General features: G+C 38.4%; 1 long non-coding RNA gene across 1 annotated transcript; it reads right to left on the bottom strand.

Moving 5' to 3' along the window:
• Positions 1–2,035: 2,035 nt before the first annotated feature.
• LOC140685559 (uncharacterized) lies at positions 2,036–8,999 on the bottom strand. Its single transcript, XR_012058820.1, has 3 exons — positions 8,683–8,999; positions 7,981–8,083; positions 2,036–2,371 (listed from the first exon to the last, which is right to left on the bottom strand). It is a non-coding gene; the product is annotated as an uncharacterized lncRNA (long non-coding RNA).
• Between the last annotated feature and the right edge of the window lie 13,939 nt (positions 9,000–22,938).

Genomic DNA, 22,938 nt, shown 5'->3' with positions numbered 1-22,938 from the left:
AACAACTCTAATGATAATAACAGTAATAAATAAAATTAATAATAATAATAATAAGGAATTTAAAAATAATGAAAAATAAAAAGAACAGGTTTCTTCATGGATACTTGGGCTAAACTGAAGACTGGCCTACGTCGAGATGTTCCACTTCACAGCAACTCTCCGACTAGGCGTTATTTTCTGTATACACCTAAGGAGACTAAATTTCAAAGAAATTAATTATTTTTGAAAGAGTCACAGGGTTAACCAAGCAGAGTCAGATTTGGAGCCTAGAAGTAACTAGTTTCAAAACCACCCTGCTACGTAACCACCCTAACAGAGGTGTGCGGTTAGTTACTCTTGTCTGGTCTCATAATGTGAGTGGTGGTCAGCTATGGCCTGTAATTTAGGTTGTGAAAATCAGGGTACGTTCGCAGTAAGACCGCCAACAATGGAGCGATTGCCTAGAATGTGCTCCATACATCGGGCGTCACGCGGTAACCTCTCACTACGTTCAGGAAAACGCCTTCTTATACTGAATGAAGAGTGAAGAGAGGAAGAGAGACAGCGCTTGACCTGCTCTCTTGGTCTCAGTCATTCCCGGTAGCGGGTGTTTCCCAGGGAAAGACAAATTCCTCATTTATGCTCTCAGTATTCAAAATAATGAAATGTGTTCAACCGCCTCCTCATTTGACATGGCTTCACTGTCAACGCAAGCCCCATTTTATGATGGAACAACTCGAAAAATTATACAACAAATTACAATTAAATTGCAGTTTCAGTCTTTAGATTCCAATTCCTTTACATTTTGCGACCGTGTTTTTTTTTCTTAGAAATATTTGGAATGTGTACTCAATGTTTTCTTTCTCCATTTTTTAACAGAATAAACTTAAATGATGTGTTCATCAGTTTATACCCTCAAGCTGCAGATTTCTTATACTTGTCCTGTGTCATCAGTCTTTTTCATTTTTCCCCATAAGGCAGATAGGGAAAGTAGGTCTGGGCAGATTTAGGCAGAGGCAACTGTTCCCCAACCCCAGGCGCTACGAAGGCTGAGCTTTCAGAGTTCTCTCTGATTTTCCCTTTGAGCACCTGGTGTAAAATCTGCAAGAAGGTGCCAATCTCCCTAGGGCTTCACCCTCTGTCACTAGCCCAGAGTTGGCCTCCTACAATGCATTGTAAATTTCTGGCCAAATCTTACCGGCTTTTATGGTATTCAGGGTATCTCTCCCAGATAAATGATGCTCAGGTCTTGCTTTCCCCTGCAGGAACAGGACTCCAGATGTGAGAATACTGGATTGCTCTGAGATCTCAGCTCTTTGATGGCTTTAAGGAAAGTTGTTTACTTAAAGTGCGTCCTCATTTTTCCTCTTGTAAGGGGAGGAGTGATCCTTTCCTGCCCTTCACATGTTCAAGCTTTCAGTCCTTGGCAGGCACACAATTATCATCTTTCAACAGCAATAACAGGTTGCTGGTAGCACAGAGGAGGGACACTTACCCCAGTCTCCAGCACTCAGGAAAACTCTCTTTAGGACATTTTTTTAAAAGGACAAATTGGGGTTCCAGGGAAGAGGGGACATCCAGGGAGAAGGCTGGCACAGGGAAACTGCATTTTGTGATAAAAGGAATCATAAACAGGTTGGGATCATTAGAGCTTAAATTCTGAACGAAAAAAGTGCCCAGAAGTAATGCTAGAAAGGGAGATAGCTCCAGATACTGGATGCCATTTTACGAAATTTAGACTGTGTTCTCTTGTTTATAAGAAGTTGTGGAAGGTTTCTCCAAGTAATTAATGTGGTGAGCTTTACAGTTTACATACATTTTGAGTATATGTACAAACGGAAGACTCAAGAGGCCCTCCAACACCTGCAGGATGGCTCTCAGTGCTCTGTGACAGTAGCACAGGAGTAAGAGGCTAAGATAGCGTGTGACAGTGGTCATCAAGGAGGGTAGATTTGCCAAGCTTTAGAAGCAACATAAAATTTAGAGATTGACTGAATGTAGCAGGTGAAATGATAAATCTCTTCAGGTTCTTGACTGTAGTTACGAGACACAGAAAAAAAGACAAGCAGGTTTATTCCAGAAGATGATGAGTTTGGGTTTTGACCATGAAACTTGAGGTGTTTATGGACCATCGAGGGCTGTCGAGTGCATGACTCAGAGGCTCAAAGGAACTGCTTGGGCTTGGAGACAGAGACTTGCCAGTCCTCTGCATCAACGTGGTGGGTTGAAGGGTATCAACAGGTGAGCTGATGGAGGGATGATGTTTCAGGAGGGAAGAACGGAGGACTAGGACATCACCTGGTGAATTCCTGAAGGAGCTAAGGAGGGGAGCTCAGGAACTCGTTAGTCTGCAAGAAGAACTAAGGAAGTCTTAGACGTCACCAGAGTGCACCTGTGGAAACCCAAGAACAGAGCATTACAATCTCGTTTATAAGAAAGATGGCACGGAGCTCTAATGGGATGGGCTGGGAAGGAAGGAAGGAAGGAAGGACCGTTAAAAGCCATTGTGTCTAACAAGTAGGAGGCCAAATTAGAAAAGGCGGTTTCAGTGGCATGCTGTGGGCAGAAGATGAATTGCAAAGCATGGAAGATATCAAAAAATGAGCAAGTGAGGATAGATTCTATGAGAAGTTTTGAATAAGATGATGAGACTAGAAGAGAAGTGCAGCTGCTCGCAGGGACGATTACAAATGATGATGTGACAGAGAGTGTCAAAGGGTAAAATCCATTTGTGCACATGCGCATCGACACCCCGGCCTGAATTCGAGTCCTGGGTTATCTGCAAAGTCAAACGCTCCCTCTCCATCCACTTCATTTCTTCCCACAATTGTCTCTCTTTATCCTTCACTCTTCTCTCTTTCTCCCTTCGTTCCTTCTCTGCCCTCCTTCCTGCCATCTCTCCTTTTTCTGCTCTTTCTCTCTCAGCAGATTCATATTGCTTTCCCTTTCCCTATTAATACACATAAAGTTGATATATACCCAAAAATAAATTCTTAAAAGTTAAGGAAATCAAGGGAACACGAACACTAACTTACCTAGATTGGTTAATAGGAAAAAAAAAAGTCAATTACAGAGGGAGGTAAGGACTAGCAAAAGGCTCTTTGAAGCCAAATGACATCAGTTATGTGTAATGTTTCCTTCCCGTGGGAGCAGCTGAATTTGATAAACCATCCCTATTTTTCCTGAAGCTTGTTACTACAAGGCTCTAACATTCCATCTGATGACAAGAAGGAAAGGAACCAGAAACCAGCTAATACTCTGCAAAATTCCTGTGATAGCTTTCTCTACCCAGAAATTTTATATGCTTAGTATCTTGAAGTTTCTATTAAAAAATAAGATGAGAAGGACACACAGGCACACACCCTCTTCCTTCTCAAGCCTCAATTTGGGAAAATCTGTAGTTTATTTTTTACATTTTGTTTAGAATTTTTAAAGGTTACACTCCACTTAAAAGTTATTACAAAATATTGGCTATGTTCTCTGTGTAAGCATACTTTCAAAATATCTGTCATTGCTGCCATGAGAGAGATGAAAAAATCAAAATCCCTTGAAATAGTTTTGGCTGCAACACATCCCCATCTTTGTCCATCCATATGTCTCTGAGTGAGTCTAGGTTATAACCAAGAGTCAGAGCACAATGTCCGCCTTTAGATTAGCCACCAGTCTAAGAGTTAAACGGCCAGTTCCCAGCCCACGGTTGCCATCACCTCTGCCCTGCTGTGTACCCGACACAGAAGGATCCCCTCACCACTATTATAGGATGCTGCACTCACACTGCTCCAGGTACCGCCTGAGCATAACCAAGGCAGGCAGAGATGAAACCTCCCTTAAGGGAGTATTAATAATTAATTAACACAATTATTTCTCGGTTTCTAAGTTTTCTCTTTGACCACTGTATGCTTACTTCTACTCCAACTTTCACTCATGTGTTTATTTATTGTTTTTGCATAAAAATGTTATCTCAGTAGACCAAGGAATTTCTTGAAGTGCTGAGAAATGAAAGAAAAATGTGCAAAAGAGAGGTAGGAGGATTTTGTCCCCAGCTGTTCTTGGATTGATCTTAATTTCCACTTGCAAAAAATGATTAATCATTTACTTTTATTTTATGTCATATTGAGGTATTCTATGTGACAGATGTAAATGATAAAGCAAAATAACACAATTAAAACCACATCCTTTAAGGACAAGGAGAATATATATTTGTACACAGGCAGACCTATGCAGATACGTATGCACAGATGTACACGTATATGATTCAGTGCAGGTGTCAGAATGTATCATCAGATTCCCTTGGAAGACTGAGCCCACAAGCAACTAAAATTATTACAATCAGTCTTCTGTACTTTATCACTATATCAAGTTGGAGATAGATAGATAGATAGATAGATAGATAGATAGATAGATAGATAGATAGATAGATAGATAGATAGATAGATAATAGATAGACAGATAATAGATGGACACTTAGATAGTAAGATTTTAAGATCTGTCCCAGGCAGAATTCTAAGACGACCTGAAAAGGTCCACACTTTTGTGTAAATCCCTTCCCTTGAGCTTGGGTAGAATTTGTGGCCTTTTTGTAGCCAAAAGAGTATGGAAATGAAATGGGGTGTTTACTTTTTGATTATCTTACATAGCAAAGGGGATGGAATGATTACTCACAGATTTCAGCGTAAGACTCCCCATTCGCAGTCTGGAGAAAGATTCTCCTGCCGACCCTGAAGAAGCCACCGTGTTTCAAAAGGGCCCATGGGCAGCTTCTAAGTGTGGAGCGCAGCTGTCAGCCGACAGCTGACAAGACAAGGAGGACCTTAGTCGTGCAACCTCATGAGATAAACTGCCAACAACCTGAGTGAGCCTGAACGCTGATTCTCCACCAGGCGAGCTTCCAAACATAGATGCTGCCCGGCCTACCCTGATGATAGCCTGTGAGACCCTGTGCAAATGCCCAACTGCTGACCCCCGCAAACTATGAGACAATATGTGTGTGTTGCTTTAAGCTCCCAAGTTTTGGGTAATTTTTTACAGAGCAGTAGAACATTTATATAAGACTAATGGCATCATACACAGGTCAGGAACTCTGTGCAGATTAAAATATCTGTGTGTGTGTGTGTGTGGCCATGATATAGGGTAATGGTTAAAAACATAAGCAAATGTAAAAATCACATATAAAGAGAATGAGGAATGAGAACAGAAAAGAACAAAAAAGAATGAAGAAAGAAAGAAAATGGACTGACCTGAGGAAGGTAAAGGAAATGTTTCAACAAAGGAAATTGGAGATAGATCCAGAGGACAGAAGGGACAATTACGTCATGGAAACAAACAAAGAGACAAAGGAATGTGAATGGATGCGGGGGAAGTTCAATAAGTCAGCTTGAAACCTATTCATTCCTTTTATCAGAGACTCAACTCAGGACAGAGGAAGAAAAAGAGGCAGATGGGCAGGTGGCTTGATCTATTCTCTTTGTCACCTGGTCCTCTGTCATCTGCACCGAGGAAAAGAACATATGTCCGAAGCACCGTTAGCAGGAGGCAGCTGGCTAAGATCACCTGTAGGAAGCTGGATCTGGTATCCAGAAGGAATGACAGCCTAGGGAATGTCACAGAAGCTCTACGACTCTTACCTGGACAGAAAATAGAGACCTTTATAATTTAAACAATCCCACTGCGTTAGGTGACCATGGACCGCATTAGAGACCTTGTCCGTCATTCTGAAACAGAAGTCCATGACTGATGCAGGCAGACAGGACCCTGAGGTGCTGCCCTCAAGTCCCAGCCTTTCCTCTGCTACAGCTGAGCACTGGAATTACTAGTCATGCTAAAAAAATCAGGACGATCTCTGCTTCTATTAGTCTGATTTGACAATGAGATCCCATGTGTTAGTGCACAGTCAACATTATTAAACATTTCATAGAATCCAGAAAAATAATGCTTAAAATATTGGTTGGATTTCTTTTTTTTAACTTGGGCAAGCATTAGCAGGCCTTCACTGTGAGCAAAATTTTAGCTGACTGTAGATGAAATCAGGAATGACAACATGGAGACGTTCATTCTAGCATCATCCATTAAGAAGGAGACCTGAGAATGAAAGAGAGGAAGCACATTTTCTCTGGAAAAAATACCTGAAGAAGAGTGGCTTTTTCCCTTCCCCCTTCTCCTCTTCCCTCCTTCTTTCCTTTTTTCCTTCCTTCCTTATTTAAGTAATGACAGAAGGGGAGAGGGCCTCAGAGCAAGAGCAGAGATGAAGGGGTTTTCTATGGACAGAAATAGGAGCATCTCTCACTCTGAGACCAGCAGGAGGTAACAAATGATGAATGGGGATCCTGGGAACTTTTGGAACTGCGGGAAGTTGGGGGATGTCATGTCCGATGGCCTCTACGGTGTCACTCATGGAAGTGACGAAGAGCTATTATACATACGAGCATCATGGGGTTAAATTTGAGCTGTGAAACAGGGAAGGTTAAGAAATGAACCAAGGTGGAGGATTAAAAAGGAATCAATGAGAGTCATCTGAAATGCATTCACTGGTGGATTTCATGACATTTAAAGCATTCTGTATAACAGAATATTCTGTCTCCTCGTACCCCTCCCTTATACACTGAGACCACCGTGTCATGGCCGTATGAAATCCAAGGTAAAAAGTTCTCTTCTTTGAACTTATTTACTCAGCTAAACCAAATCATTAATATTTATTCTGCACTTTGAAAATTCCACAAGCTAATTTTCTGTCTCTAAACTTGTGGCATGGAAATCCTCGTGGGGCCTCTCCAAAGCCTCTTTTTCAATGGCGGCCATCCTTTCTTGTCTCGCAGCTTGCTGAAAGAATCTGAAATATATTTTATTAATCTCACTCTGTCTGCCACATCCTGGAAGCTAGGTCACAGACTTTTATTTTGTTTTTTGTTTTTTGTTCTTATCTTAGTTTCAAAAAGTGACATTTTATATTTTAGAAGAACTGGAAGAAACAAAACCTATTCTTTTGCAACATTTCATAATACCCACTCCATTCCCAATGGAAGTTTTTCTCTCTGCCCACAACCAAGATTATAGAGCCTCGCATCAAGAGATATAAGAGCAGGCAGCCAGTTTGTAAGGGGCCCTAAAGCATCACACCAAGTAGGTGGGTGAAATATAAATCTGCCCCAAATAAGCACCTCATGTGTATATGTCTCTATCTGTGGAATATTTTTCATGTACATGATGCTGTCTCTATGGTTTAAAATTCTGAAACAGAAGAATGCAGAGCCTAATGCTATTTTCCCAGAATAAATTATATTTAATTTAAAATTTAAATCGTTCAAAGATCTCATAAGAAGTTGTCCATTTCAGGAAAGCAGAAACAAAAACAAACTGAAAGAACAACTAGGTAAAATAGAGAAAGGGTTACCAATTTTTTTTTATCATTGTCTATTTTTGTTGGTACAAGTATGTTAGGAAAGGAATCTGGTTTCATTTGGAATTGTAATATAACATATAGTGTAATAATTTATATGTAAGTAGTTATGGAAAATAATATGATTAAAAATAAATGAGAAGCAATATGTATCAATACAAAGTGAATTTCTTCCCATTTCCTCCAAATAAATTTTAATCATTTAAAAATTTTGGTTTTAGAAAGAAATAAATTATTAGACTATCTGATGACTCTGCTGCAAGGTGTCAGATACTTGCCCTATGGCAGTGCTTCCATTCCTCTTTTCTTTAGAAAACGTCCAATTTAGCCAAACATCTAGGGCTTGGGTCACACCCACGTCTCTACTCTGTGCACCCTGCCCCCAAAGCCATCATTACTTACGGAGAAGAAGACCGATTTATTTTCATTCTGCAACCCAAATGGGGGAAATAGAGATTATACATTGTAAGGAAAATGAGATCACAAAATGTTCCATTCAATTATGTTTGGTGAGTATAAGCAAGCATAAGAAATGACAAGAGAGCGACAGCATACTTGGTCTGGGAAAACAGTAGAGGTAACACCACACTGACTTTGGACTAACGTACCCTGTTGCTCAGGAAGATGACTGGAGCTTCTGGATCCATATCTGCTGCCCTCTTCTTACTCTCTGGTGCTAGTGACCTGTGTCCAGTCCATGGAGTGCGTGACCTGTGTACCAGTCCATGGAGCATCCAAACAAATGAGGATATTTCCAATGAGTAGCAACTCGCTCCAGCATACAACTTTTATTCACCCGTTTTAGGCTGCTCTGGGCCTTGATACTCCAGGGTCACTGTTAGATGTAATTTGTAGCCTCCATGATCTCCCTCGAGTATTGTGCAAGCACCACGTAACCTCTGTGAAGGCCAAGGCAACGAGGCACTCATATTTCCTTTCAATGTCTAACCCCTTCCTAGTGTGTTCTCAGAGACCCAGGTGACATCAAGACTGAGAAGACAGGAAGTAACAAGTGATTTGGTGGTTTGTCACCTGGTCACTTGGTGAGCAATGAGGACAGTAGGCTGAGGAATATGTGGGAAGAAAGAGTTTCTGACACAAGATGGCAGCCTTATTAATGAACATTTCACTGGGAAACATTTTGGTGGAGAGAAATAAGTGATTTCAGCATTTGAAACATATGCAGGAAACAATGTATACAAAGAGTTGTCTGGTTATTGAAAAAGTGTGTTAACCTCCCATCTTACTCAGCTTAGGTGGTCATAACAAAATACCATGAACTGAGTGGCTTAAACAACAGAAATATATACATCACAGTTCTGGAACCTGGGGAGTCCAAATTAAGGTGTCAGCTGATACTGTTCCTGGTGAGAACTTTCTTCCTGACTTTCAGATGACCGCCTTCTTGCCACGTCCTCCCACAACGGAGTTAGCGAGAGCTCCAGGACCTCTTCCTCTTCTTAGAAGGGCACCAGCCCTGTTGGATTGGGGCCCCACCTTTATGACCTCACTTAACGTTTATCATCTCATACACCCTATCTCCAAATATTAGAGCTTCCACAGGTGAATTTCAGCAGAGGAGTGACACAAACATCCAGTCCAAAAGACTGAATGAGGACTTCCTGAAGAGAGATAATGAGAAACTGAGTGCCATTAACCAAGTAGGTAAAGGCTAACCATGAAACTAGACATCCTCTTTGGAAGTTTGCTCAGAGGCCCGTATCTCCTTTAGTAAGACAGGGCTCAAAGATGAAGAGCAGACTCAGAACCTGAAAGTTGCAGATCTCCAAGAGACGTTCACATATTCAGCCAAAGCCCAACTTTTGGACTAAGCTGAGGACCCTGCTTAGAAAAACCTGAGAACTGGAAACACAGAGTAAGGCTCCTGGAGATGTCCCAGTGGATTTTGGTTTTGCAGACCCCCTCAACTGCCATGGCTTACAAAAGTGGCCCACCTCTCCTTCGTGAAGAGACTCCATCCCCTGTGATGAAAGACAATGCACAGGGAACAGAGCTCCACCCCCAGGAGCTTCCAGGCTGGGAGCCTTGGTTCAACCATAACAAATGTAATCTGGCTAAGGACCCGCTCCTACTGATGACAGAGGACAACCTCCAAGGAGCTACAAGGACTGGTGAGTGTGTTCTGGCAGGAGTGCCACTGGGGCTAAAGTCTGAGTATGCTTGATTACAAGTTCTGGAACTGAAGACTGGAAAAGAAAGAATTCATGGACCTGGTGGCAGTTTCTTAGGACACAGGATTTTACATCCCAATAAAGACCTTAAGGATGAGCCTGACACACTAGTAGCATGGCTATTAGAAGCTTGGAGAACTTGGGGGCCAAGGCTTGGTAAGATATGCAAATCTGAGTTGAGATGGTCGAGGAAGGTAGACAGAGGCTGACAGAGGAGGGCATGCTGGAACAGATGTATTATGTGATGCCAGAGCCCCTGTTCAAGGATTATATTTCCTAGGGCCATACAGGAATGTCCCATTTGTCAAGGTCACCAAGAATGCCATGGTCGAGAGATAACCACATTTAGAACTTGCTGTCTTCTGCAGGCTCGGACTAATGTTAAAATGCTTCCCTAAAAAGATAGGACCAGGGGCATTGTTGATATAGGCTGAAAGAATGCTTATATATTTGTGTTTCACAGACCAGAAAAATTCAAAATGTATATGAGAGAATTGCAGCTGGGTTGGCAACATTAATTTTTTTCCTAATAGAGATACAAACAGACAAAAGAAAACTAGATTTTACCACCCAAAGTAGACTCTTTCGTCACTTTTGTTTCATGGAAGAAACTGTATTTCAAAACCAAAAATTAGAAAAGAGTTAATCTCAGCTCTTACTTTAAAGTCCTTAATAATAAATAAAGCTGGTTTGAGGAAAATTTTACTGAATTAACCTTGTTTCTTTCATTTTGACATGGGCCAATAAAATCTCATTTGCGGAAGAAGATTGGTTTGCTGATCAGAACTTGGAAATAGCTAAAGTAGATTTTGTTCCAAAACAAACCATATGTACCCAGGATAGAGACCAGTGCAGTGCCAAGTGCTTAGATGTGGTTGAGAAGACTCAAATTGGAAGGTCTGAGTCTTAATAATAACGCATTTGCTCCCTATTAAAGACTCTAACATCTTCTGGGGAAAATCTGCCACTCAGCTCTTGCTTGAGCTGGTAAAGCAAAACTTCACTGGGCACAGGTGAGTGGAAATTCAAATTGGATTAGCTGGCAACAGATCAAAATCAAGATGGGGGAAATTGCCATTAGATCTCGAGGACATAACCTGTTTAACTTTTCCTTGTGTGTAAATCAGGAGCTTCTCTTTTCATTGCTGGTTAGAATAATATGCTTAAGGATTAGCACGGCACTATGTATAGGAGAGTGGACTATTTCTCATGAACCTCACTGAATAAGCTTAGTCTTAAATATGGGCTGTCCCCGGAAAGCGGGAAGACAATAAGACAGCGCTGGGCTAGGGTAGGTGGAATTTAACCTGGTTCAGAACTCATCTATCAAAATTGCTTGTGGGCAAGGAATTCTAAAGAATTATTGTGCCATATTCTTGTGTTATCCATTGCTCCATACATTACATTCCTCTGGGATTCCTCATTTTTGTGTATGCATCCTGTATTTTCATGTATTTCAGAAACCTCAGTCCTGTAGATGTGTTCTGACTCTACTTTCCAGTTCATTAATCTTAACTTTATGTTTGACTCTTCGTTTAATTTACTCCCTTGGTTTCACCAACATTTGTGGCTTTCCGTAATTATAATAGCAAATACCATCGACTTGCATAGAGTTCTTGGGAACCAGGCACAAATAAAGAGTTGAATCCCATTTCTACCTGCTTGTATTCCAGAACCTTTTGTCACAAGGCCAAAACTGTGGTTCAAGAACCAGAATGTTGGGGTCAGATAGAAAAGTTTTGACTCCATGCTGATAAGTTTGGATTTTGTCCAGTAATGAGCCAACAGGGGGCTGTACTGATAAAATTAATTTAAAACAGCAACCTTGGTGACAAGGGAGGTGATAAATTAGAAGGGATTAAGACATGAGTAAAGTTAGATAAATAGTACAGTCTTTTAGGTAAGGGATTCTGAGAGGCTGAGACAGGAAAATTTCACTGGGGCTAGAGAGGAAGGAGTGGATTAAAGAGACATTTTGAGGTAGAATTGACTTAACCATGGTAAGTGATGTAAACGGGAGAGAAGGAATGGCTAAACTCCAAGACAACCGGGGTTTCACTGTGAAGACACAATGTGAAGATCTGTCCTTGTTTTCAGAATAAAGTCCATCATATGTGCTAACAGAGCCTGGAAACATGACTGCACTCTCTCTGCTCTGTGCGCATTGACTGTCCGTCTTCCTGGATCCCTTCGTCTCTGCCTAAATGTTCTGCCTTGTTGTTTATTTCATTTCTCCATTTGCAGAGCTGCTTCTACAAGAAAAGCGCTCACCTCAAGTAGGGTGAACACTTACTTAAAACCCACACCAAATGAGTCACTCACTCACTCACTTTGAAGTTTTTCTTTTTAATTATTTTTATTTTTTCCTTTCTCCTGAGTGTTCACTCTCAAGATCAAATCACAAATTACTCTTACATGCCCTGAATATATCCCCCATGTATCTACTTCAGACAGACTTCATTGAATTCAATGTTTTCACACTTATTTCCCTCAATATAGGACAGACACTGTATTACATTTAGTCCAATAGCCAGTGTAACTAGGACAGATTGTTGAATGAATAAATGAATGACTAGTTGAATGCACATTGTCCATTAGGCAGTTGTAATTATGAATCTGATATCCTGAAGATAGGCTGTTCATTAATAGATAGTTGGGTGGCACCCAAGTAGATAGAAGAGCATTTCAGTGGGAATGTAGTTGGTTAAGAATTTCAGATGTCAAGGGGGGATCTAGAGGATGAAGACTGAGAAGAAGCTGAGTTTGTAATTAAAGAAGCAATAAAGACCAAAATAATGGTTGATCTCTGAGCATAGCACTGGGCAGTTTCATAGCAAAAATATAAGACAATCTATCTATCTAATTGTCTGTTATGTAGTTAGCGCTCCTTGCTCTTTTTTATGAGGCATTTATAGAATATACACATGGGCATAGCCCGTTCAATAACCCATTCTACCGAGAATGAATGTTCATTTACAACTAAAGTTCAAACAAGAAAAAAAAAACCTAATATTCTGCAACCTGGACCTCTGTGATCTCATGCTGGGCAGACTAGTTCCTGAGATAAATAAATAAGTTTTATATATATATATATATATATATATTCAATTTAATGATTGTATTCCTAAAAGACATTAATATGTTTCCTTCCCCTTCCAACATTTTGCAGGACATTTTTACACAGAACAGCAGAACAGCTTGAATATGGATTTATTTTGCTATAGGAAAAAATAAGAACTATTGAGGTATTTCAGTCAACCATCCAGGAAAAATTTTTTCCAAAGTGATGAATCATTTAATTTATTTTTATTGTTTAAATTTCGAGCTGATCAACCAACCTATATAATAAAACTAATTTCTCATATAATGATTTTTGATTAAAACCAAAATAAACACATATCTTCACAAGGTCTAGGACAAAATAAACATTTATATGGAATAACTACATCTTAAAAGTCTATATAAACTAAAAAGTTAGTGAAGTGTTAATTTTACTTCATTAGGTTAATTGATCTATTTAATTGTATTTCTCTTGAAATATTATATTGATTATAACAGAATACCTTTAATCCTACAATTGTGCAGAGATTTGCCAAGTTATAAATTCTTTTTTCTCATAATTAATTTCCTCCACAATATAAAATATCAGTTTTCGAATCATGACTATGATGTAGCTCACAACAGCTGAATGTTTCAAAAATAGTTTAGGTAACCTTCTATTCATTGCAGCAAAAAACTTCAGGAGCTCCTGAAATAGGTCAGATCATAATGACGATATTGAACTTTTCAACTGAGAATAATCAGGTTTTATTTTCAGTGCTCACTGACCTCGCCTGAAATTTAAGGAAATATAGGAAGAGTTTAGTTCCATTTGGCCTTAGTTAGCAGCAGTTGTTCACTCTGTGTCCTATTCAAATGGTTATCAACCCTGAAACTTTTGCTGACATCTGCATTGACAACTCCTTGCCACAATTTGGGAATCTGAAGTGATCAGTGGCAAAAAAAAAAAAAAAAAAAAAAAATACCGTCAGTTTCTCCAAAACAGGCATCGACTATGAAATCATTTTAGCTTCAGTGTCCCTGCATACAAATGCAAAAACTCTAGTGTCATTATTTCTGAAAAAAAAATTTTTTAATAATCATGGTAGCTTGGAACAAGGTGGCATTATAATGTCTAGTTTAAGATTTAGTGCAATATTAAGAAAAGAAAACTACTTTTCTTAGCCTGATTTCTCTTTTATCCCATGACTCAAGAAAAAGCATCTATTAGCTCAAATAACATCTCTCCTTTACACCAGGACATGTTGTATTCAGTTCAGACAGTAAGGCTTAGCAATAGGATATTCTTTTTTACAATTAGGGATAAATATTTTCCTTGCCACAATAGGTACTGCAGCAAATAATGCACCATCTGCTTTCATTCTGAACTTGTTTTCATAGGTGTGAGGGCAGCCTGCTACCCCGTGTCAGCATCCATTATAAGGCACCATGCAACTTGGCGTGACACAGGATGACAGGTGAAACCCAACTCAGTATGGCATCCGTGAAGCTGATGCAGATGAGGAACTGCAGTGTGTGGAGAGAAATAATGGAGAGATGCTCAGGTGTTTTGTTTTACTGAGTTCTACCAACCTAATTTTTGAAAGAAACAAAACGCGTTCAATTGATTTTTCTCAAAATTCCCGGAGCAGAATCTCTATGGTCCAGTAGAACTAGAAACCTTCATTTACGCTGTCATTTCCTCCCAGAAAATGTTCAGTAAGCAGAAGATTAAATTATTCAAAGTAAAATAGTAATGACATCACATGGTTTATATTCTGGACATATTATCAATGGAACACTTTCTGACACCTAACCTATAATACAGCAATAAATACTACATCTTCAATACTTAGGCATACTGTGCATTGATAGTTTTGCTATTTTGATGTACAAAATTGTGTAATGGTTTTTATTTTGTCTTACATGCTTTTTTTTTTTCTCCAAATAGGTTGTCACTTTACTGAGGAGATGTATCATGGCTCATAGCCTAGATTGGGAGAGAGATAAATAAACACTGTACAGTATCTAAGATGCAGAGCTTAAGATAGTTATAAGGTACTTTGAAACCTCATGGTAGTAAATGCCAGTTCTCATACATCTTGACAAGATGAAGTAAAACAAATATTTTCTTTAAAGTAAAAGCTCAAATTCATTATGGGGTATTGTAAGTTTGCAAGAAAATATGGAATTGAAATTGATATTTGAAAAAATAAATGTATTTTTAAAAATTTTGGTAAGCATAATCTAAAACAAAACACTTTCTGAAAGTTTTCTATTTCAAAAGTCGCAAAGCAGTATCTTATTTTTACATTTCAACAACACAATAAGCAACAGGATATTCTGTTAGGAAGATACATGTAAATGGATTAATATTTTGCCTCTTATAAAGCAGAAAGAAAGATTCCTAATCTGAAAACCAGAAAATCTAGGTCGTGTCCATGTGGCCCCTTGATTCTATGATTTCCGTAATTTTGTTAGATTCATTTAGTCATCTAATTGTGTCCTAAATAACATAATTATTATAATATGATCCGATTTCTATTAAATCTATGTAGTACAAGGACAGTTTATAATTATATTCAATTTTTAATAAAATAAATGCTATGAACATTTGAGTTGATACTATACGAGAATCTGAAAGCAATTTCACACATACAAATGAAAATATTTTTCTCTGTCTCTAAATATATATAATGCATATTTTCTATATTATGTATGTATATCTGTATGCGTATGTTTGCATGTATGCATATGTACACATATATACTTATATAAATACTTAGGTTTTAGAAATAAAAATAAGAACTAACTCTAAGTTACTTGCTAGGGGGAAAATGTTAAATAAGTTTTTAATATATGTTTTAACAAAGGTTCTTGAAGTTTTAATAAAGGAATTTAATGCAAAATCTTAGAATTTATTATGGGCCATTTCCCTAGATTTTTACTCCTTCTATAAGTTAAGTCAGGGACTAAATAACTCAGCGTTTATGTTGTTTTTATATATACATAGATAGTGTACACATTTGCATATATTCTAAGGGGGGGGTCAGCAATGTTTTCCATCATAAATATAAATGTGAGTATATGTGTGACTGGCCAAGAAATATCACCCTTCTCCTCAATAACTTGATAATGAATATTTAAGATAAAAAGGAACTTTTACAACTCTCCACTCTTCCCAATTTAGAACGTACATCTCACTGAAGTACTCCCAGTCCTATTAGCATCCTTCTAATGGGTCAACCAAGCTGAATCACTTTTATCTTCCTTTTCCTTTGATGCTGATATTTATTTTAGTTTTTGGCAGAATCAGCTATTTTCCCCTTTGTTACCATAGCCTCTAGACTAGCCTTATTATGATGTAATAACATGCATTAAAGCAACTGCCCTCATTTCTATTTGTCTCAAATGTTCAATCCATAGCCTAGGACATAACCATAATCGCCATTTTTATCCTGCCTCTCCCTTGTTCACAGCCCCCCCAAAAAGTGTTCGCATTTTCATATTGTGTTTCATCCACACTCTTAGAATCAAACTTACATTCTCTGTTGGTTAATGTCCAGGTAACGTTTAAATTCTTGTTTTCTGTTGCAGCAATACGGTGCTCGTAGTCTGTATCTGTTCCTCCAAAGTTAAAGCAGATTCACACTAAACTTGGAAGATCTCACTTTATGTATACGTATTTAGGATTCGGGGCATTTATCCTTTAGCTGAATTGCTTCCTTGTTCATGACTCCTGTATTAAATAGGACCTTGTGACAACTCATTTCTATAATCTCTTAAAACATCATTGTGTAAGTTTTCATTGAATAAGTAACATTTATACAAAATTATTTAGTAACAATATACCACTTAAGAAATTTTTCATTTCTTTCTAGTCTCTTATTGCTCAGAGTTTTCTATAGTTGAAAAAATAAAAGTATGGTTCTATAATCTCTTTTTAGCCTTGACAGTACTATGATAAACATCTTCAAATTATTATATAATCAAAACAGTTATCCTTCTAGTGATCATGACCAAAAATAATTATACTTGCAATTAGACTATATACTGTATACATTACCTCGTTTATCTCTTTACAGAATTTATGATTTGGTACTATTACTTCTATTTCATACACAAGGAAAATTTTAAGTTCAAGGTATTAAGAGATTTGTCAAAGATTATGCCCAGCTAGCAAGTAAGTGCACAGCCCAGGTGTTTCGGCTTCTCCAGCAATAGAGCTGCCCGTGCGCTGCCCCCATCACTATATCTTCTTACTCCACAATGTGTCCTCAAGGGAATTTATTAACATTTAGGATGGTTTTACTTTTTGTCTTTGTTTTTGGTTCTTGGCTGCTGAGAAGTAAGCTATATCTTGCTTATTTTTGCAAGGAAATGTTATGGTTCATTATTTGTGTTCAGGTCTACATTAATAAGTAAGTTTATGTTCTCAAGTAACTGTAGTTAGGTCAGCAAAGCACATCCTCTGCCATCTCATCAGTAAAATAAAAATAATTTAGCCACACTCACTGGGTTTGTTTCGTATTTGACGGAGACACTGCTCATCAGCATGGCTCAGGGAGGGAAACGTAGCAGATATTTCAGAACTTTAACAATTATAAAATAATAGCCTTTAGCTTCTGAATGACATTGAGATAGACAATTATATGTAATACAGCAACCAATACATAAAAACTAAATAAAAATCTCTAACACTGATTGATATTTCATCAATCATTGTAATTGATGGGAAAAGGCCAGTTCCTCCCTCCGTCCCTTCCTCCCTCTCTTCTTCCCTCCCTCCCTTCCTTCCTTCCTCTTTCTGTAAGTCTCTTCCTACTCCCTCATCTCTTTCCTTTCTACATGTTTTTCCTTCTTCACTTTCTCTTCAGGTTACAAATGGTTCTGGGCTTCAGATATTTGTATCCAAGATGTTCATTTATACAAATGTTATGACTCTTCATACTTTCATAAATAATTTCAGGGTGCTCTTCCCTTTGGGGTTTGTAACTGTGATTGACGGGGGTGGATTATCTCTTTTAAGCCACGCACCATGATCTGCATGTTTCAGTCAAGTAAATTTCACAATCATGGGATCTTACTGCCCCATCTTATAGACTGGGCAATACATGTGGGCAGGGACAGTGCCGGAATTGTGACCTAGTTCTTTTTTAATATGCTTTTTAAAATTAAAATATATTTGATTTACAATGTTAATTTCAGGTGTGCAGCAAAGTGATTCAATTATATTTTTTCAGATTATATTCCATTATTGGTTATTACAGAATATTGACTACAATCCCATGTGCTCTACAGTAAATCTTCGCTGCTTATCTGTTTTATGTATAGTGGTTTATATCTAATTTAAAGCACTATTTTGAAATGATTGTAATTTTATTTCACATATGCTTGCATTCTCTATCAACTAGTTTGTAATCCTTCTGAGGACAAATATTTGTTTATTCATAAGTATATATTTTAACTAACAAGATAAATTAAGGGTATTGAAAACTAATTATTGAGTTTGTAATACAAGAAATAGTTAATGAAAACTACATATCATGTAGTTATACCTCTACATGGTCCATCTCTTAATAAATATCTTCTTAGAGCCACTGAAGTTCCAGGATTGATAACCATAGTTAGATTTGAGACCTAGACAGTGCATTCTTTTCAGCAAACAAATTAAGTGCCTTTAGGGATGGAACCCTTCCCCAAGTACAACATTTCGTCTATTCTAGAAGCACATTTTCCCCCAATTTATCAGCTCTAAGAGATCAGGACACTTCTAGTAATCGATGGCCTCTTTCAGTCTCTGCCGGCAAATGTTAGCCATTGGAGGAATAACTGCAATTGCATTTATTTTCTTGCAAAACAAAAATACAGTGTTTTATTGTACCTAAGGTTGGAAAAAACCCACAAGTAGATCACAATGTGTTACATTTTGCGAGTGAGTTATGTGCAAAATGATTGCCCATCACCTACAAACAATATAAAAAAGGGACAAAATGACATCTCCCTTGGAACAGATTACATATATTTTAAAATTTTCGAAGGCTCGTGTGATGAGGTTATATGCTGTGTAAATTATTCCTAAGCATGCACTATAGTTTATAAACTTCTTTCTTTTTGAGTGGTACATAAAATAATGGTACATTTAATCATCAATGGCCTGTCAGATTTGAGTGAAAACAGTGTTACTTTATATCTACAACAGAGATTGCAATTCCATTATTTAGATTTTTAAGCACTTTGTTCAATGTAAATTTTATAAGGAAGTATTTCACTGGATTGATCTAAAGGCTTCTAAGAGCAAGGCTCTGTAAGCAGGACATGAAAGTAATGTTTAGGATATTGGGAGGAAATGGAAAGTACTACGAGGAAATACAGACTCTTTATGAAAAAAGATTCATACAACTTCAACTGCTGCCTAAGCTCTCAGCAAACTGAAATAGGACATTTATGCCACAAGCAAGCAAATTGATGGTCAAAATATTTACCTCCTTAAGATTTATGTATTAATTAATAAACATTTGTTGTTTATCCACAATATTGAAAAAGGTGAAGTAAAATAAACGGGTTTTTTTCCCCAAGGTTGGTACATAGAAAACAGTATTTCATGATGAATTGAGGAATGAAAATATTTCCTTCATCCAAGTGCTTCTGAAACATTCTAAGTTAATGACTTCATTCATGTATTTTCTTCTCATCAGCTCTTGCCAGTATGTAAATTATCCTACAGGAGTTAAGTAATTGAAGAGGCTTAGTAAACCTTCCAGGAAACTATGATACTGTTTAATAAGTTATCCCAGCCAGAGCAGTAACATGATTCATACACTTCCCATATTGTTCTACTTTCTTTACAAAATATGAATGAATGCAGAAGAACACTCAAATAGAAACACATCATTGGGCTGGCTTTCCCATTAAGGATTTCATTAAGATCAAACAGTCCTGTTTTATCCATCTTAAACCTTCACCTGGGGGGGGCATTTTATAAATCATAACCTGCTCCTAAAGTTATGCTTCCTAGAAAACAGGTCACAATGTTCCCAGAACCATGGGGTTGACACAGGGGGGGAGACCACTGCACTCCTTTTGAATGGACACATGTATTCCTCCAGTTCTCAGAGATAACTCATTTTTTTTTCTTAACAGGTTTACCCATTTCTGTTTGCCAAATGCTTACAACAAACAAACCATCTCTCAGAGTAAACTCACTTAATATGCTACTTACAACTATTCATGTTAAGAGGCAGCCAAGCATTGATGTCTGTGTTTCCTCTCTGGATAGCTCAGCCTTTTGGATCCACCGGATTAAAGCATATTCAAAGATAAGGCATTCCACTGCATTAGCTCTCCCTGTGGGAAATGCGACCAGTTTGGCCATTTATATATTTACATATGCATTGCTGGCATCTTTTATCAAAAAACCTTTCATTTTTAAACCCAGTACATTGGAATTCATTGATAGCCCCTTCATATCTACACTTACATTATTTTTGAAGTATTTTCTTTAATCCAGTGAACAGTTAGTGATTCCAGGGCATCCCTTACCACCCACACATACTTGCTGACATAAGAACCATGATAAGAAAATAATTGCTTTAAGAACTGCGGGCTGGACATGAGCTTTTTCATGCTCCTTAGCCACTTAGTTAGACTCCAGTAAAGAAGGACCGAAAAACAAACCCACCAACTAGTTTTTGTAAGTGAAATAGAAACAATACTTAGTTCAACTTATTATCGATAGAAGCACAACACATTCAAAGTAAAGGTGAGGACAACATCATAGCCCTGCTTTGCTTAGAATTCCGGCTTCCAAAGCTCTGCTAAGGAATGCTTTTGGGGGTGTATGTATTCCCTGTACCCTGCACTTCTGCACAGTGAAGAGATCCACTCCAGCTCCAATTAAATATGCCATGTTCCAGGAGTTGGTTTGATAACCCATTGCCTTGAACTTGACCTTTTTCCTTTTTTCTTTTTAAGAGACATTTAATTTGTTTGTTTGGGGGGAAGGTAATTATGTTTATTTATTTAAATGGAAGTACTGGGGATTGAACCCAGGACCTCATGCATGCTAGGAATGCAGTCTACCACTGAGCTATACCCTTCCCACCCCCGCCTTGAACTCCATCTTTTTCTATGCAAATATGGTTGGCTTCTCAGGTCAATCCGTCAAAGCTGATCTAATGCATAGTGAACACAAACATGGTTCCCAAGCCCCTTTCTCTTGTGTCAATATTGTTTCTGTGTGGAAATGCCTTAAGCATCCAAGCAGCGAGGCCAAGAGCACATTCAACTCCGATAGGGAAATAGAGGCGTCTCCCTGCCTCACCTCCTGCTACTCTTATCACTGTGAGGGGAGGACCGTCCTCAGCACAGTGGTCTGCAGCCCAGTCGCTGTGGGTTGGGTCAGGAACTCCAAGAAGACAGAGCAATGCCGAGGCTGAAGGTCAAGACTGGTCTTCCCAGAACGCTGCTGGAGGGTCAGACTCGCTCAGGGCTGCCTTAGGAGCAAGATTTGATTAGTTTCCTAATCAGCACCTTTCCTATCTTTTACATGTGCCCTATGTCTCACCAGTTCACTTTCCCCATCACCACCATCTGCAGCTACTGCCCAGAATGTAACTTCTCCTTTCTGCCTCTCCCTCAAAGGGTTTCTCCATCTTTGGAAAAGTGATGAGTCATAATAACGATGGTAGCAATGGTGGAATCAGGCAAGGAGCAAACCATTCTCCTAGAAACAGTTTCATTTCACTAGATGCGATTTTCTACTCAGCCAAATAAAACTTCACACTTTCACTAAAGCCCACACTAAGTCAAGGCAGGGGTGTCTGGCGTGGAATGGAGGGTTAGCAAGGGGTGGGGAAGGGGGTGGGGCCGCAGTGCCCAATGATGATCCTGACGAGAGATTGTACAGCTCCTGGGGTCACCACTCTCCGCTCTGTGGCTCTGCAAGACTGGAGTCTCAACTCCAACTTTAAACTCATCTAAATGTGTTTACAAGAACCAAGCTTGTTATCCAGAAATAGAGCATTCTGCCCACAACTGGAAATATCTGATGCCCAAGGGTTTCGTTTGGTGTTTTGTTTGATTTTACCACCTAACTTTTAAGCACCTGCACTCTCCTTCTTCAGACTTGGAGGGATTTATCAGCACACATTCCCAGCCTAGTTTGAGAGGAGATTATTCTGTTGTCTCTGTGCAAAGTTATCCATCAGAGCCAATTTCTCACTTGGCTGCATCCAGAGGCTCACGTGCCTGACCCTTCAAGTCACGCTGTCCTTTACCAGGATTCGGGGACCAAGGATTCTGGCATCCAGGGCTTTAGAGTGCCTGACACCTGCTCACATGACAGGAGGGGACCTGGGGAGGATGGGCTGCAGGCTCTTCATTCAACACCTTGTTGCTTTCTTACTTTAGCAACTTGACCCAGAGCCACTGGACCCAAAAATAAATAAAAGGAGGGAGTGGAGAAGAGGAGTTAATTGCATTGTCCAAGGAAAGATCTCAAAACATATCCAGGTTACGTCTGATCCGTTTACTCTACATCGATATTTACATTTATATCTGTACCAGGATCTGTATCAGAACCAGAATCTGTATCTCTAGCTACCAATATCTCTCTCCATATATAGTTATATAAAATCTATTTCTATCTATTCATACAGATACATATCTGATAGATAAACAGATAGATAAGGAAAGGATATGGAAAAAAAGTTAAAATTCAAAACATACTATGTAACACAATCTTGAAGCCCTCCTAAAATGACCTTAATCTAAGTACAGCAAAACCAAGTGAACAGAATTAAAATAAACTAAGTGTGAGCTCAATAAGTAAGAATGAAAAGGTGTAAAATTGGCCCAACATCAGAAAAGTAAACTAACAAAGAATAAAATTTATATTGACATAGATAACTGAAAAAATTAAAATTATAAACATTAAAGTTTATACTATGAAAAATAATATATAGTAGTTTTTTTAAGAATAAAAGGCTAAATAGGAACTATCAAAAATAAAGATAAATATGGTATAAAAGAAGAGCAGGTCCCCGATCAAGCAGCTGCGGTGTTCAGTGCTGTCTCCCTGGCACCATGAAAAGTGACGTGACCAGACTTCAGTGAATATCCTGTTTTTAGTGTAGATTTTCTTTAACTGATACAATCGCAAGTGGAAAAGTATCTTTGCAGATTTAATTGACTACATAGATAAGCCAAAGAAATGCAATTAATGTATATTAAGAATCATAAACATCAAATTAAAAAATTTCCGAAATCTAGCAGTAACCAAGAAGCTTATAGATTCAAAATCTTCATTAACACCTACCATAAAAATATACACCA

This window comes from Vicugna pacos, chromosome 14, assembly GCF_048564905.1.
Source record: "Vicugna pacos chromosome 14, VicPac4, whole genome shotgun sequence".
Lineage (NCBI taxonomy): Eukaryota > Metazoa > Chordata > Mammalia > Artiodactyla > Camelidae > Vicugna > Vicugna pacos.
The sequence above is the reverse complement of the archived record's forward strand: the minus strand, read 5'-3'. Positions and strand labels throughout refer to the sequence as shown.